The sequence below is a fragment of the Stegostoma tigrinum genome, chromosome 1, assembly GCF_030684315.1.
Source record: "Stegostoma tigrinum isolate sSteTig4 chromosome 1, sSteTig4.hap1, whole genome shotgun sequence".
NCBI lineage: Eukaryota > Metazoa > Chordata > Chondrichthyes > Orectolobiformes > Stegostomatidae > Stegostoma > Stegostoma tigrinum.
This window is the reverse complement of record NC_081354.1, coordinates 183,272,486-183,291,151: the sequence shown is the minus strand read 5'-3', so window position 1 is coordinate 183,291,151 and position 18,666 is coordinate 183,272,486. Positions and strand designations below refer to the sequence as shown.

Here is an 18,666-nt window from a genome sequence, read left to right as displayed (position 1 = left end):
TGCAGAGTTCCCAGAGTGTGGAGCTGGATGAACACAGCAGGCCAAGCAGCATCTTAGGAGCACAAACTTTGTTTTTTTTTCCTTTTATTCATTGACAAGACAGGGGCGTACCTGGTCAGGCAGCATTTATTGCCCATTCCTAGTTGCCCAGATGGTAGTTCAGAGTCAACCACATTGATGTGAGTCTGGAGTCACATGTAGGCCAGGCCAGGCAAAGATGGAAGTTTCCTTCCCTAGAGGACATTTAGTGAACCGGAGGTGTTTTCCTGACAGTCGAAAATTAGATTCTTAATTTATTTTATTGAATTGAGATTCCACTATCCACCACCCACCATGGCAGGATTCAAGCCCAGGTCCCCAGAACATTATCTGGGTATTTGGATTAACAGTCCAGCGATTTAATACCACTAGGCCATTGGCTCATCTTATTCCAAATTAAAGAGTAGAAGTTGGCCATTTTCCAACATTAAATAAGATCATGGTCTTAGCTCTTTGTGTTTAAAATTCTACAAAGAGCAAGAGCAGGCCATTTGGCCCATCAATTCTGCTCTGCCATTTAATTATATCATAGCTGAACTTTTCCAGCGACTATAAAAGTCGCTAAGTCCTGTTGCAATTGTATATGAATGTAGTGAGGCCACATTTAGAGTACATTGCACGGTTCTTGTTGCCACACTATAATAAGGAGGAGTTTTGGAGAGGGTGTAGAAGAGGTTTACCAGTATGCTGCTGGATTGGAGTGTATTAACTAGAAGGTGATATTGGACAAATTTGAATTGTTTTTGCTAGAGTTTCAGAGGCTAAGGGATGACTTGATAGAAGTTTAAAAAATTGAGGCATGGAAATGATGGATAGCTGGTGTCTCTTTCCCAGGGTGGAAATGTCAAATACTAGGGGCATAAGGTGAGAATTTTAAAGGAGATGTTTGGAAAAGTTTTTTTATACTTACCCAGAAAATGGTAGATGCCTGTAACAGGCAGGGGAGGTGGTAGAAGCAGATATGATAACGTATTTAAGAGGCATTTAGAAGACACAAGAACAAGCAGAGAATAGAGGGATATGGGCCATGTGCAGGCAGATGGGATTAGTTTAGCGTAGCATCTTGGCCGGTGCACACGTGGATGGGCTGAAGGGCATGTTGCTGCCCTGTACTGATCTATGTTTGCTCTAACTGCACTTTCTTAACCACACCCCATTCCCAATGAAAGATTTTTATTCATTCATGGATGTGGGCATTGTTTGTTGTGGAGATTTTTCCACAACTGCTGTTTGTGTGTTGAAGGGAAAGAAACAATTTTTTTTTTTTGAAAAAAAGAGAAAGTCAACAAACTGGTACATGTGGTCCTTTCTCTGCAACATGGGAGATGAGTGCTGTGATGAATCTCTGGTTTCTCAGGGGATGCAACAGAATATGTGCTGTCTTGTCTCTTTTTAATCACTTTGAACATTATCAAAAGGGTTAATGCTATACTTTATCTCCAGTTAAGAGCAGTGAATGATATTTCAGATGTATTGAGTCTTGGGCCTCACCTTCATCAGCTGCCTTATCGATGATCGTCCTCCATCCTAAGGTTGGAAGTGGGGATGACTGTGCGCTGTTCATAACCCCTCAGATACTGAAACAGATGCAGCTAGACCTGGACAATATCCAGATTTGGGCTGATTAATAGCAAGTAACATTTGTGCCATACAAGTGACTGACAATGACCACCTTCAACAAGAGACAATCTAACAATTGACCCTTGACATTCAGTTGTATCACCATCACTGAATTCCCCCATTGTCAACATCCTGGAGGTTACAGTTGACCAGAAATACAACTAGCCCAGATAAATAAATACTATTGTGATACAAAGATTTTTTTTGAATAGGTTAATTCAGAAGTGTGCCTTAACACCACTTAATATTATCATGTCATATAGACTAGGTCACAGAATGTATTCGGATCGTAGGGGAGTGATGGCCGAGTGGCATTATCGCTGGACTGTTAATCCAGAGACCCAGAAAATGTTTTAGGGGCCCTAGTTCAAATGCCACCATGGCAGATGTGGCAGATCTGGAATTAAGAGTCTAACAATGACCAAGAATCGATTGTCGGGGGGGGAAAACCCATCTGGTTCATTATTGCCCTTTAGGGAAGGAAACTGCCATCCTTGCCTGGCCTGGCCTGCAGGTGAGACTAGATCCACAGCAACTTCCCTCTGGGTAACTGGGGATGGGCAATAAATGCTGCTTAGCCAGCGATACCCCTCATCAAATGTGTGATGCCTAATATCGAGGTCCTCTTCATGCTGTCTGTAATAATGTCCGTCATATCAAGTAACGTGTAACAAGTTGCTCACATGCAAGAGACTCTTCTACTTAGACAACCAAATGGTTTTGTTCCACCACAGTAGACAAGCAGGCCCTGTAGATCCCTATACTAAAAGATGGTGATGGCAACAAACCTACTGCGTGGTGTGTTACAGAATTTAGTTTAGTTACATACAGGTACTTCTGCTATAACATGTTTTGTTAACACAAATTGGTTGCAACACAATTGATGAATAGTGGACTCTGTTTGGAAAATGCAAACTTTCTACTGTACAGTGTAGTAATTTTTCTGTAGCCATTTCCCTATAACGCAGTTTTCTATGGTGATTTTCAATAGCGCAATTGTCTATAGTGCAAGGTCACACAAGAACATAACTATCGTGTTATAGGAGAACTATCCGTATACAACAACTATAAAAGTAGGTCTAAGACTTGGAATTTGTGTCATGTAACTCGTCTTTCCTCGGAGCCTGACAAGGACCTATAGGGCACCTGGAGGAATGCATCTCCAACAACATTTGAGAAGCTCAACATCATCTAAGGCAAAGCAGTCTGTTTACTGTATCTTCAACATTCTCTCTTCACCATTGATGCAAAGCATCTATAGGATGCTCCAGAGCAAATCATCAAGGCTTCTTCACAAACACCTTCCAAATCCATGACCCCCACCACCAAGATGCATGGAAATATCATTAATAGCTAGTTTCCTTTAAAAGCCACATGCTGCCTTGATTTAGAATATGTCGCTACTCCTTCAATGTCACTGGTTCAAAATCTTGGGTTTCCATCCCTAACAGCACTGTGGGTGACCAACATGAGATGGACTGCAGCTTTTAAAAACACTTTAATCTCATGAAAATTATTTTTAATAAAAGACTTGGTCAGATGTTGTTGGTTTTTTCTTAGATAAAATATCTCACTCTTTTCATTTACACTCATCAGGTAAACATATATTCCCATTCCCCAGCTGCCCTTGAGGAGGTGAGTGTTCTTTTTCAAACCTGTTGCATTTCCAACTTCTCTAATCAGTGAGGGAAACAATGGCTGTAGCAGGTGGGAAAGTGGAATCGAGGATTACCGGATCAGCTATGAGTGGCAGAGCAGACTCGATGGGCTGAGTGGCCTACGTCTGCTTCCACATCTTCACGTCATCTTCCAGTTCTCATGAAAGAGAGCTCATGGTGACAGGGGTCTTTAAGTGCCAATTAACTGGTAGGTTTAAGAGACCCCCATGTTGTGCCTCCATTAGCAAATATTCCTGACGCCCTGTAGCTCTCATGCACTTGGCCAACTAGTGGATTAAGGACCACAAGGTTGGAAGCCCCACCACATTCTAGCAGCAGACCAGTCAGAGGCTGGCAACTCTCCTGGGCTTGGCAGTGCCAGGAGGTGAGTGATGGCTGCTGGTACTACCATCCTCCGCCTTGGATTGAGAGAGGTGGGCAGATGTGAGTGATGGCAGGAAGGGCATTACAGGTGGGAGATGCAAAGACACATCAGCAGCAAAAGCTGGCTAACACAGGCTTCCCCTTTCCAATACCAATAACCTCAAACAGACACTGGAATTCCTTTGAAACAAGGGAAGCCCTTGCCACAATTCCTGCAAGTCAGTATCCCAGAGCTTGCCTGTTGTGGTCTTCACGTGGATAGCCATGACCTCTTTTTATTAAGTTAATAGCAATGATGGGGAGATCAGGCCTTCAACTGGGCTTTTACAGAGCAGGAAGGTTGTGTCACTGGTGGGAAGGATTGTATACAATTGGGGTTGAGGTGATAAGATGCAATATGATCCTCAACTGTCAAATTCTCACCTTGGAGAAGAGCATGGAATTGTACCCATTGCCATCACATGGGGTTGACTATTCTCAATATCTTCTGTTTCCAGTATTGGCTTCCAACATCTGTAGTATTTTTATGTCTGCTTAGGGATGGTGTGTGACCTACAGAGACACCTGGAGGAATTTGAGTTTTAGTTTTGGGCTCCACACCTCAGGTAGGATATACTGATCTTGGAGAAGCAACTGTTTCGATTCACCAAAATGGGGCTCATGTTAAAATCTTGCATTACTTTTGATCCTTGTGAGGTTGTGATGATCCAGTAGATTCGTACAAAATGATAAAGGCATAGATATATATGGACATAGAAATTAGGATCAAATTTAGGTCATTAGGTGCACAAAGGATGTTTGAGTAATTATTCACAGATTCCTGAAGTCAGCAGAGCACGTGAATAGAATTCTTAAGAATGCATTGGGACCCTTGCGTTTGTCAGTCATGGCATTGAGCACGAGAGCAAAGAGGTAATGTTGAGGTCGTACAGCATGTTGGCCAGGCTACAGCTGGAGTACTGTGTGCAGTTGTGGTCACCTCACTACAGGATGTGATAACACTGGCAGGGGTATGGAGGAGGTTCTCCAGGACATTGCCTGGGGTGGAGAAATTCAGCTATTCGGAGACACTAGAGCAGAGAAGACCAAGAGGGGGCATGATTTGAGGTGCATAAGATTGAGGGATATGGACAGGATGAATAGAGAGCATCTGTTCCCTTTGGTTGAGGGGTCAGTCATGAGATGGAATAGTTTTTGGGTAAGGGGCAGGAGATTCAGACAGGATTTGGGGGGGGGGGGGGGGGACTCTTCTCACTCTGAGTGGTGTGAAGGTGGCAGAGGCCAGAAACCTTACAACCTTTAAAAAATATTTGGATGAGTACTTCAAATACCATAACATTCAAGAATATCGGATAAATGTAGGAAATTGGGATTAGCGCACTTTTGGTGGTCACTATGTTAGTGCAGACTTGATGAGCCCAAGGAACAAAAACAAAGTTGCTGGAAAAGCCCACCAGGTCTGGCAGCATCTGTGAAGGGGGGGGTGGAAAAAAGTTAATATTTCCACTCCAGTGACCCTTTCTCGGAACAGTTCTGAGGAATGGTCACCAGACCCGAAACGTTAACTCTGTTTTTCCCTTTGCAGCTGCTGCCAGACCTGCTGAGCTTTTCCAGCAACTTTTGTTTTAGTTCCTGATTTACAGCATCTGCAGTTCTTTCAGGTTTTTTTGTTTTTAAAATGACCCCTAAAGATCTCTTCTGCATTGTACGAATCTGAATTTCGCCCTTACAGCCTTTTCTGATGAGATCATGGCCGGTCTGATTTGTGACCAGTGTACCCCTGAAGATCTCAGACTCTTGACTGACAAGGGAGACGATACATCTCAACCACAAATATATTCAATGACCCAGCCTGCATTAGTCTTGGGGGGGAAGAGAATTCCATAGATGAACAATCCTCCAGAGAGGGGAAATAAATCCTCATCACCATCTTAAATGGGAATTCCCTTTATGCTTAAACTGTGTCGTCTAATTCCAGTGAAAGTCCTGGATCTAGTGATAGTCTTGCTCCCAAAAACAAGCTAGAAAGGACTCAAGAATTTCTGTGCCTTATCGATCCTGGATCCACGTTCAAAGGCAAGGGAAGGTGTGGTTGCACTCATCAGCATTCGTTGGGTGCGGGCAAGGCCTGTGGGAAGTGGGGGTTGTCTCTGGAACAAACAGCATCTCGAAAGCAACCTGAAGACATGGGCTGTTAAACCATTGTATCTGAAGCCACTTAGTACTGACTGCAATCCTGCTAAGTACTACCGGCAGATCAAAGCAGAGGTGATTAATAAGACAGCAAAAAAAAAATATGAAAGGCAACTGGAACAACAAAATAAATTGTAACAAGAGGTAGGAGATAACGGCATCTTTGAAGCTACCCTGGGTTATTGCTGTTGAGTTTTTTTTTCCTGGCTTTGTGCACTGGACCCATCTCCAAGGACAGATTAAAGGAATCCATATCTTAGAGACCATCAATAATGTATCTCACTGTCACTGAAATCATTCTTGCATTCCTTTTCATCTTCTTGCATTATGCAGGCACACTTTAATCTTTCTTTACTTCTCCGTGTGCTCATCATATAGAGCAGAGTCAGAGTGATAGCTCACACTTACACTGCACAGCTACAGCACCCACGACTAGTTTCACCACCTGTAAAGTACACTCAAGCTTACACCGTCACCTGCCCCATTCTCTGGGGTTTATCAGTGATGTTTGTTAAGGGAGAAATAGTGTCAGGACACTGGTGAGAATTCTCCTGCCTTTCCTCAGAGCCTGGTGGGATCTTTGCATGCACCTGAAAGGTTACAGGCAGGTCTATATCTGAATATCACAGCTGAAAGATAGAACTTGCAACAATGCAGGGGTGTCTCAGTCCCGGAGTGGGAATTGAACCCACAACCTTCAAGGCAGGAGTGCTACCAGCTGAACTACGGCTGACCAAACTTAGAAACCATACTTCAGACTAAGTTGAGTGTGCATAGAGATACTGCAACAATCTTAATGAAGGTAATAGGTAAGGCAGAAGCAGGAAGGTTGTTTCCACTGGTGGGTGAAACTAGAACTAGGGAGCAGAACCTCAAAATAAGGGAAAGCAGATTGAGGACTGTGCTCAGGAAGGACTTGTTCTCCCCAAGGATTGTGAATCTGTGAAATTTCCTGCCCTGTAAAACACTTGAGGCTACTTCAGTCAATGTTGCGAAGGGAAAGATAGGTAGATTTTTGAACAGTGAAGTAATTAAGGGGTTATGGTGAGCAGGCAGGTAAGTGGAACTGACTCCACGGAAAGATCAGCCATAATCTTTTTGAATGGTGGAGCAGGCTTGAGGGGCCAGATGGTCGACTCCTCCTATTTCATAAAATCATACAGTTTGCTAGTGTAAAGCTTTCTGTTGCTAGGTTCACGTTTGCAGTATGTAAAGTGGAGTGGATCAAAGATCACAGTTTTGATGGAGATGAGAAAACCTATTGTCCAGTTTTGCCTCCGCCCTCCCATAGGGTTTGCTCCATCATAGTGTTGCAATGGTTCTTAAATGGTCCCAGAATTTCAAATCTACCACCTCCATTAGACCTCATTGCTCTCGCTCTGAGGAAGAATTCCACAACCTTTCGTTGGTTTGAATCATTGCCCACAGCAGGGAGCTGACTATAGTCTTCTGCATCATCTTTCAATTACCTCACTCTTTTTAAAAAGTGAAGTATTCAGCTTTCTTATCTCTTAGCATCACAAAAGTGTTGAGGGCCAGAATTTTGGAGCATTGATATCTTTGTATTCGAATAAAATCAAAATTCTACGAATACTGAAAGTCTGAAACATGGATAACATTGGAGGAACTCAGCATGTTTGGCAACGTGGAGAGAGAAGCAGAGATAATGGGAACTGCAGATCTGGACAATCCCAGATAAAATGTGGAGCTAGATGAACACAGCAGGCCAAGCAGCATCTCGGGAGCACAAAAGCTGATGTTTCGGGCCTAGACCCTTCATCAGAAAACGGGGATGGAGAGTGGATTCTGAAATAAATAGGGAGAGAGGGGGAGGCAGACCGAAGATGGATAGAGGAGAGGATAGGTGGGGAGGTAGGGAGGGATTAGGTCAGTCGGGGAGGATAGACGGGTCAAGGGGGCGGTGTGAGGTTAGTAGGTAGGAAATGGGGGTGCGGCTTGAGGTGGGAGCAGGGGATAGGTGAGAGGAAGAACAGGTTAGGGAGGCAGGAATGAGCTGGGCTAGTTTTGGGATGCTTTGGGGGGAGGGGAGATTTTGAAGCTTGTGAAGTCCACCTTGATACCATTGGGCTGCAGGGTTCGCAAGCGGAAAATGAGTTGCTGTTCCTGCAACCTTCAGGTGGCATCATTGTGGCACTGCAGGAGGCCCATGATGGACATGTCATCCTAAGGAATGGGAGGGGGAGTTGAAATGGTTCGCGACTGGGAGGTGCAGTTGTTTAGTGCGAACTAGGTGGAGGTGTTCCGCAAAGCGGTCCCCAAGCCTCCGCTTGGTTTCCCCAATGTAGAGGAGCCACAACGGGTACAGCGGATGCAGTATACCACATTGGCAGATGTGCAAGTGAACATCTGGTTGATGTGGAAAGTCATCTTGGGCCTGGGATGGGGGTGAGGGAGGAGGTGTGGGGGGCAAGTGTAGCACTTCCTGCAGTTGCAGGGGAAAGTGGGGTGTTGGAGAGGAGTATGGAGCGGATAAGGAAGTCGCGGAGAGAGTGGTCTCTCTGGAAGGCAGACAAGGGTGGGGATGGGAAGAAGTCTTTGGTTGTGGGGTTAGATTGCAGATGGCAGAAGTGTCGGAGGATGATGCGTTGTATCCGGAGGTTGGTGGGGTGGTATGTGAGGACTAGGGGGATTCTCTTGCGGCAGTTATTTCATGGGTGGGGTGTGACGGATGAGGTGCGGGAAATGTGGGAGACACTGTCGAGGGCGTTCTCGACCACTGTGGCGGGGGGTGGGGATTTTGCAGTCTTTGAAGAACGAGACTATCTGGGATGCACGGGAGTGGAATGCCTCATGCTGGGAGCAGATGCCATGGAGGTGAAAGAATTGGGAACAAGGGATGGAATTTTTGCAGGAAGGTGGGTGGGAGGAGGCATATTCTAGGTAACTGTGGGAGTCGGTGGGCATGGAATGGACATTGGTTTGTAGATGGTAGCCAGAAATGGAGACAGAAAGGTCCAGGAAGGTGAGGGATGTGTTGGAGATGGTCCAGGTGAACTTAAGGTTGGGGTGGAAGGTGTTGGTGAAGTGGATGAACTGTTTGAGCTCCTCTTGGGAGCATGAGGCAATGCCGATTTATGTTTTGAGTGCAGTATGAATTTTCTTCATAACATTGTACAGCAGATCCTTTTAAACCTCACTTTCAGATATGCCAAGATCATTTGTGGAGGAAGGGTCACTTGACCTGAAATGTTAACTGAGTTCTGTCAGCACATACTGCCCGACCTGCTCAGCTTTGCCAGCAATTTCTGTTTTTGTTTATCATTTGTGGAGGGTCATGTTCACATTCATTCCATCATGGTTTATAGTTTTCCTGCTTGTAATTATGTACCCTCTATTCCGACCTTCACTTACCCTCTCCAATCCCTAGTACCTATCTTGCCAACTTGTAGCTTGCCTTGTGCTAACTTGTAATACCCTTCTCTTACCCAACCCAATACCGTCCCGAACACACACATTTTCCATTTACACCCTTATCTGTCTGGTCCTGCTGATTTTACTCACCCATTCCCTGTGCTCCTGTCCACCTCGTGCTGGTATTGCACCCCACCCCCTCTATCAGGTCAGCCCAAAATCTCACCAGGTCCCACCCGCCCCACCTCCTGCTCAGCTCCTTTTCAACACTCATCCTGCTTTTTCTCTCTTGGCTAAATTCTGCAAGACCAATCTCTCAATTCTATCAGTTGAAGCTTTTTTTTAAAAAAAATGAAAAGAATTTATACAAAGATCCACACAGATAAGAAAGACCATTCAGCCCAGTTAATTCTCCTGTCTCTCCATCACACACTACTGGTGGCCTCATTCTGCATAACCCATCACTGTCATGCAGTTTCCCAAACCTGATGTGATTGGGTTTTAATTTGACCTATTTTTCCTTTTTCCCCTCCCTAAACAACCAGCACAGAGTTGTAATTACACACGTCTGGAACGGGTGGGACTTGAACCCAGACCTCCTAGTCCAGGGGTAGGGACACTTCCACTGCACCAATGTGTCTGAGGGGGAAAACAACTTTCCTTTTAACCCGTTCTGAACTTGTCTCTTACCTTGTCATTCCAAGTGTGGCCTGAACTGTAAAAGTGCTGAGGGTGAATTCCTTGCATTTAGATTAAATTTCAAACACTTGGGAAAATGTACGAAGGTTAAAGTACCCTGAACATCAAACAGAATTCCTCTTTAATCCGTTTATTTTAATCTTGTGGCTTTTAAAATTTTTTTTGCAGCCCAACGTTCCCGTGCAATCTGGTGAGAGCCAGCACCACTCCCAAAAGGACTCCGAGGTGCATTCCACAGATGGGTTTGCTTAGCTGGTCTAGTTCTGGTGGCCACAAATGAGGATGTTGAGTTCCGCTGTTTGTTTTTCACATGCTTGAGCACACACTCGAGGGTTTGACCCGTGTGCTTTCGAAGATCACATTCGGCAACAAAACAAAACCTGGATAAAAGATCATTCACGTTAACAGCAGTGAACACCTTCAGTAAACTGTAACAATTTCCTCACTGGCCTGAGCAGTTCCCAGTTGACAGAGAGTTGAAGATTTGTTTTGAGTTTTTTTTTGTTTGTTTGTGTTTTTTTTTCATTTTTAGCCACAGTTTTGTAGTTTTCTTCAATAAAAACCGAAAGAAATGCAGGTGCTGTAAATCAGACACAAAAACAGAAATTACTAGGAAAGCTCAGAGACAGTAAGAACTGCCAATGTTGAAGTCAGCGATAACACACTGTGGAGCTGGAGGAACACAGCAGGCCAGGCAGCATCAGAAGAACAGGAAAGCTGAGGTTTCAGAAGGGTCCTGACCCAAAACGTCAACTTTCCAGCTCCTCTAATGCTGCCTGGCCTGCTGTGTTCCTCCAGCTCCACGCTGGGAAAGTTCAGCTTTGCAGCATTGAGGAAGGGCCACTTGACTCAAAGTTAACTCTGACTTCTCTTCACAGATGCTGCCAGACTTGCTGAGCTCATCCGACAACTCCTTTTTCTGACTTTGGATAAGTGTGAAGCAAAACATTGTTAGTGTTAAGACTCCCTAGGGCTAAACAGAGACTGATTTAAGAAAAGCAAAATGCAGCAGGTGCTGGGAATGTAAAACTGTAAACAAAATTGAAGAAACTCAGTGGGTTATGCAGCGTTTAAGGAGGGAAATAGTCAATGTTCCTGGTCGATGACCTTTTCCACATTATCTGAATTTCGTAAAATCACTGCAATTTAGAAAGAGGTCATGCAGCCCATCGACTCTGCATTGACCCTCTGAGGAGCATTCCACCTTGACCCAACCCATCCCCAATACCCCACAAGGGGTTTTAACCATGGCTGACCCATCTAACCTGTGCATCTTTGAACTAGGTCAGCAGTCACATGACACCAGGTTATAGTTCAACAGGTTTATTGAAATCGTAAGCTTTTGGAGCGCTGCTCCTTCATCAGGTGAAGTGAAGGGAGGTGCACAGGCACAGAATTTGTAGGTGGAGAGATCTTTGCAAAATAATTCCAGGTAATTTAGATAGTGCAAATAGTGTGATTGGAGTGTTGACCAGCTAAATAACAAGTACTTGCAGGTCAGATGGTGTGAGTAAAGTGTCAGCAGCTGAATAGCAAGTGGAGGGATAACCGATAATTTGATTAAAGGAGGCAGAGAGATAATTACAAAAAGTCAAAAATAAGATGGTGCTAGACACAGTCTGATTTTACACAACCTCAATAGTGTATCTCTGCTCTTGTATTCTAGCTCTTTTGAAATGAACACAAATACTACATTGGGTCTGGCAGCACCTGAGAAGGAAAAAACAGAGCTAACATTTCAGGTCCAGTGACCCAAAACATTAACTCTGTTTTTTCCTTCACAGATCCTGCCATACCTGCTGAGCTTTTCCAGCAACTTTGTTTTTGCTCCTGACTTACAGCAGCCACAGTTCTTTCTGTTTTTACAAATATTACATTTGCTTTTCTAACAACCAACTGAACCTGCCTATTAACCTTAAGAGAATCCTGAACTAGGACTCCTAAGTCCCTTTTGTATCTCACTTTTAAGACACTCCTTAAAATGTACTAATAGTACAGAATCACATTTTCTTCCATAACATTCCTATAAAATACCCTGGGACAGTTTAATATATTAAAGATGCTGTAAAAATGCACGTTGCTGTTGTAATTTAAGAACCGGGATAGGCATTACACGAGATAATGGGAACTGCAGATGCTGTAGAATCCGAGCCTGCCGTGTTCATCCAGCTCCACGCTTTGTTATCTAGGCATTACACATACAGTGATGGTCGCATGGTCGTCAATGTGACAATGACTGGGTATTGCCATGTGCAATGATGTTGGTTGAGTAAAAGGGATTGATAGAAAAAACTTTGAGATATAGGAACAGGAGTAGGTCATTCAGCCCCTATAGCCTGTTGCACCATTTAATGGCTGATCTGAGGGCCTAATCCATATGCCTGCCTTTGGCCCAAATCATTTAATATCTTGTTAGGAAAAATATATCTCCGATTTTAAAGCTAACAACTGATCTAGCATGCACTTCTGTTTGTGAAAGAGTGTTCCAACCCTCTGCTACCCTTTGAATGTGTAGAAATGTTTCCCAACATTCCTCTTGAATATCTAATTCGTATAATGTGTCCTGTCTGTGTTGCAAATAGTGCTAATGGATCTTTAAGACTACCTGAGAGGCCCGACAGAGCCTGAGGTTGATGTCATATCCTTAAGAAAGTGTCTCAGACATTCCATTCCCAACACTCCCTCAGTTCTGTGTTGCAGTATCAGCTTAGATTAGACCCTTAATTTCCTCTGAGTGCTAAGCCACAGCTGACATCCATTTTGCTGGTGGCTGAGGCACATGGCAGCTTCAGGGTTTCCCCCTCTTCCTGTGCTAATGATGCCCATGTCCTGTTGATGGTTAGTTTTAAAAAAATTCGGAAGTGGAGAGGAGCAAATTGCACAGTTGGAATGAGGGAGGGAATGGAGAATGAAATATGATACATGGGAACATAATTCTGTGAAGAGCTTGTTTTGTGTGAGGGCCTTTATCTGATCGATTGCTTCGTATCTGATGCATTCAAAGGCAACTACAGAACTGAAAATATCCTTTTGAGATTCTCAACAAAATCACAGTGAGATAGTGCTCGGTAGCAGGCACCAATGATGAAGCAACTTTATGATTTGAAATGACTAGGTCGATCACTTTGAGAACACATGCTCTCTCCTTCACCCTGCTGCCAATACTCTACAGTTGTGTGACCATTTCTTTTCATTATGATTCATCCTTACTGCAATACTTCCACAGATTAAGTTGTTTAAACAGAAGTCTCACTATCTGTGCCACAGCTGTATGATTCCACTGACGCTGACTGAGCTGAAAGGCTCATGTACTGGTCATTGCCTCTACAACTTAAGTTCTTTGAGAAGGTGACCAAACAGTTAGATGAGAGTAAACCGGTTGATGTGGTGTATATGGATTTCAGCAAGGCATTCGATAAAGTTCCCCACAATAGGCTATTGTACAAAATGCGGAGGAATGGAATTGTGGGAGATATAGCAGTTTGGATCGGAAATTGGCTTGCTGAAAGAAGACAGAGGGTGGTAGTTGATGGGAAATGTTCATCCTGGAGACCAGTTACTAGTGGTGTACAGCAAGGGTCAGTGTTGGGTCCACTGCTGTTTGTCATTTTTATAAATGACCTGGATGAGGGTGTAGAAGGATGGATTAGTAAATTTGCAGACGACACTAAGGTTGGTAGAGTTGTGGATAGTGACGAAGGATGCTGCAGGTTGCAGAGAGACATAGATAAGCTGCAGAGCTGGGCTGAGAGATGGCAAATGGAGTTTAATGCAGACAAATGTGAGGTGATGCACTTTGGTAGGAGTAACCAGAAGGCAAAGTACACGGCTAATGGTAAGATTCTTAGTAGTATAGATGAGCAGAGAGATCTCGGTGTCCGTGTACACAGATCCTTGAAAGTTGCCACCCAGGTTGACAGGGCTGTTAAGAAGGCATACAGTGTTTTAGCTTTTATTAATTGAGGGATCGAGTTCCGGAACCAAGAGGTTATGCTGCAGCTGTACAAAACTCTGGTGCGGCTGCACTTGGAGTATTGTGTACAGTTCTGGTCACTGCATTATAAGAAGAATGTGGAAGCTTTGGAAAGGGTGCAGTGGAGATTTACTAGGATGTTGCCTGGTATGGAGGGAAGGTCTTATGAGGAAAGGCTGAGGGACTTGAGGCTGTTTTCATTAGAGAGAAGAAGGTTGAGAGGTGACTTAATTGAAACCTATAAAATAATCAGAGGGTTAGAAAGGGTTGATAGAGAGAGCCTTTTTCCTAGGATGGTGACGGCGAGCACGAGGGGGCACAGCTTTAAATTGAGGGGTGAAAGATATAGGACAGATGTCAGAGGTAGTTTCTTTACTCAGAGTAGTAAGGGAATGGAACGCTTTGCCTGCAACGGTAGTAGATTCGCCAACTTTAGGTACATTTAAGTCATCATTGGACAAACATATGGACATACATGGAATAGTGTAGGTTAGCTGGACTTGAGATTGGTATGACAGGTCGGCACAACCTCAAGGGCTGAAGGGCCTGTACTGTGTTGTTATGTCCTATGTTCTAAATCCACCAGGAAATCTCTTCTAGACAAACACAAAGGACACAGGGCCCGTGCATTATAAGCAAATAGACATGTTTGAAGCCATTGATGCAGCCCAGCCAAATCTTAGGTGCTTGACTCTGTTGCAGCCATCAATGTGGTCAGTGAAGACAGAGACCAGCATGTCACAGCGTGTGCAAACTATTTTCTACAAGGGTATGTTAGGCTAAAACATGCACAAAACGCAATTGTCTAGACAAAACTGAAGTGCAGTTTGTGGAGAAGCATCAACCAAGAAATCATATCACAGTCATTCCCAAAATTCCATCAATGGCATGCTGGCATGTGAATGAAATCCAAGAAATATCTATAATGTCACAACTTTTATACTCCGGTCTATCCAGTGATCAATTCAACACACCATATGGACAACGTCCAGAAAAGCTGAAGCCTTTACCTCCTGTCAAGTGATATACCCCAAAAGCAATGCTCAGCTTTTACTTTGTTCATGTTGATATTGATGCAAGTGTCAAAATCGTCTTTTTATGCATCATACGTGAGATGGACTCAGGAATTAGTCAGTGTGGTGCCACCAACATAGGACGAGCTATCCGCACACAACTGGTCTGACACATTGGGGAAAATAAGCGGAGGCTTGGGGACTGCTTTGCAGAACACCTCCGCTCAGTTCGCAATAAACAATTGCACCTCCCAGTCGCAAACCATTTCCACTCCCCCTCCCATTCTTTAGATGGCATGTCCATCATGGGCCTCCTGCAGTGCCACAATGATGCCACCCGAAGGTTGCAGGAACAGCAACTCCTATTCCGCTTGGGATCCCTGCAGCCCAACGGTATCAATGTGGACTTCACCAGCTTCAAAATCTCCCCTTCCCCCACCGCATCCCAAAACCAGCCCAGTTCATCCCCTCCCCCACCTGCACCACACAACCAGCCCAGCTCTTCCCCCCACCCACTGCATCCCAAAACCAGTCCAACCTGTCTCTGCCTCCCTAACCTGTTCTTCCTCTCACCCATCCCTTCCTCCCACCCCAAGCCGCACCTCCATCTCCTACCTACTAACCTCATCCCGCCACCTTGACCTGCCCGTCTTCCCCGGACTGACCTATCCCCTCCCTACCTCCCCACCTATGCTCTCCTCTCCACCTATCTTCTTTTCTCTCCATCTTTGGTCCGCCTCCCCCTCTCTCCCTATTTATTCCAGAACCCTCACCCCATCCCCCTCTCTGATGAAGGGTCTAGGCCCGAGATGTCAGCTTTTGTGCTCTTGAGATGCTGCTTGGCCTACTGTGTTCATCCAGCCTCACATTTTATGGTCTGATGTTTTTTGTTTTTTCATTCACAGGACTTGAAAGTCATCCATGGAGTCCACCTGCACTTCTCATTGCCATGGAACGGCTGCCAATATCATCAAAGGCCCCTCCCACCCTGCTAATACTCTTTTCCAACCTCTTCTGTCAGGCAGAAGATGCAGAAGTTTGAATACATGTACTAAAAAGTTCAAGAACAGCTTCCTCCTAACTGTTCTTGGACTACTGAATGGGCCGTTCTAATTTCAAATCTAATGTTGACCTTCCATTTGTGCACCTCCTGGATGGCCATAACCTTGTATGCCTCACTCTGCCTAAACACCCTATGATCGGTACTTCCTTGTATGTTACGATCAGCCTGTACTGCAAGCAAAACAAAACTTTTCACTGTGTTTAGGTATATGTGACAACGGCAAAATAAATCAAATCAAAAATCATTGATCGAGCCAGCATTTACTGTCCATCCCTAATTGCCCAGAAGGTAGTTTAGAGTCAACCACATTGCTGTGGATTTGGTGTCACATGTAGGCCAGACCAGGAGGGGATGGAAATTTCCTTCCTTTAAAGGACATTAGTGAACCAGATGGTTTTTTTCCCAATGACAACGGATTCACGGTCTTCATTAGATTCAAATTCCACTACCTGCCGTGGCAGAATTGGAACCCAGGTCCCCGGAATATTTCCTAGGCCTCTGGATTAACAGTCCAGTGGTAATACCGTTTAGGTCACTGCCTCCCCTTAGATGCCTTAACTGGAAATTTTGCTCCTTTGGATGAACACCAGAAATCCTTCTGAATGATGAAACAACTAGACGACTAGCCCAGTTGTAGTTGTTCCATCAGTGAACAGTTCATAAGTTGCATCAGTTGCAACATGAATGCATCAGTTAAAACCCTGAAGATTCCACGCTCAAATATCACATTTGTCCATGACCTGATTAAAGTAATCAAAAACCTGCAAGAATAAAGATAAAGATTGCCTAACCTTGTTTCAATCCTCCTTGTACGTACAGCAACAAAGTGGGATAAGCTTAAACTAGAATTGTATCCCACAGTACTAAATTATCTCATAAATGTTATGAATTATTACAGTTTATATAATCAAGGTGCACAAGCCATCATAAAATGCATAGATATCCCAATAGATCACCAAGACGACCATTTTGTCTGGCAAAGTGCTGTTCAGGGCAAAAGCAAATCACATCAGATTTTGTCATTAACAGAAAATAACTACGTATTGCAACACATTTAACCATAACAAACGGCAAAGAAAAACAAGGATTGCAAATTACTACTATGTGACTGAGAGAGTCACCCTTTGAAAACCCTAAATGCACACACATTCATACAATTAAAACATACAAAAGACAGGCAATTTAACACTGATATTGGGGTGAAAAAAGACTGGAAACAAAATTCTAAAGATTACAACTCAAACTCACAAGTGTTGTTTAAGTTGTCTCTTACATTTCCTTTTTAATTGCTTCTGATTTCAAGCAATGACGACAAATTGTTGTTTGTAAAGTGACGGTTGTTCATCACTTTGATAGTTAATCTGGTCAGAGAATCATAGAATCGCTGCAGCGTGGAAGCAGACCTTTTCGGCCCATTGAGTTTACACTAACACTCCCAATATTGTCCCGCCGAGACCCAGCCCTGTACCTCTGCATTGCCAAAGGGTCATCCACCTAGCTTGCATATCCCTGAACTCCGACATGGACTGAGGTCTTTTCTTGTTAGAATGATTTCTTTGAAACATTTTTGTCTTTTCACACACATGCATAGAGAGGGTGGGGGGACGGGGAACAGGGTGTTTTCTGTTCTCAGGTTCTGGATATCTCTGGCTGTTCTGCACCTACAGTTTTAGAGCAAGCTGTAGCTCAATCAATCCAAGGGCTATCATCAGGCAGTTTTTTTTTTCCTTAACTCACAAAAAGGAGTCCTGGTGCTGCTCGGTTTCAATAAAGCAACAATCCCATTTTTCCAAGAGCAAAGTTGTCTTGCACAGCTAAAACTGTGTACCACTTAATACTTTCAAGCTGCAAAACTCTCTTGTTATCTCAGCTATATAGTAATCTCCAACTTTCAGATGGATTTTAATCCAGCCAAACATGAGGCGATGTGTTTTGGAAGGTCTAATATGGGTGGAAATTATACAGTGAATGGCAGAACCCGTAGGAGTATTGATATAGAACATCGAACAGTACAGCACAGTACAGGCCCTTCGGCCCATGATGTTGTGCCGTGGAATAATCCTAATCCAAAAATAAAATAACCTAACCTACATTCTCCTCAATTCACTGCTGTCCATGTGCATGTCCAGCAGTCGCTTAAATGTCACTAATGACTCTGTTTCCATGACTACCGCTGGCAAACTATTCCATGCTCTCTCAACTCTCTGGGTGAAGAACCTCCCTCTGGCGTCTCCTCTATACCTTCCTCCTAACACCTTAAAACTATGACCCCTCCTGGCGGTCAATCCTGCCCTGGGAAAAAGTCTCTGTCTATCAACTCTATCCGTGCCTCTCATTACCTTGTACGCCTCGATCAGGTCACCTCTCTTCCTCTTTCTCTCCAGAGAGAAAAGGCCGAGCTCAGTCAACCTCTCCTTGTAAGACCAGCCCTCCAGTCCAGGCAGCATCCTGGTAAACCTCCTTTGCACCCTCTCCAAAGTCTCCACATCTTTCCTATAATAGGGCGACCAGAACTGGACACAATATTCCAAGTGTGGTCTCACCAGGGTTTTGTAGAGCTGCAGCATAACCTCGCGGCTCTTAAATTTGATCCCCCCGTTAATGAAAGCCAAAACACCATTTGCTTTCTTAACAACCTTATCCACTTGGTTG

At 44.1% G+C, this 18,666-nt stretch overlaps 1 long non-coding RNA gene across 1 annotated transcript in view; it reads left to right on the top strand.

Annotated features, from left to right (window-relative positions):
* The window catches only part of LOC132210456 (uncharacterized), a 42,951-nt gene extending 26,178 nt beyond the window's left edge, over window positions 1-16,773 (top strand). Inside the window, exon 3 of the long non-coding RNA XR_009446592.1 lies at window positions 15,857-16,773. This is a non-coding gene — a long non-coding RNA (uncharacterized LOC132210456). The remainder of the gene's footprint in view (window positions 1-15,856) is intronic.
* Window positions 16,774-18,666: the final 1,893 nt, after the last annotated feature.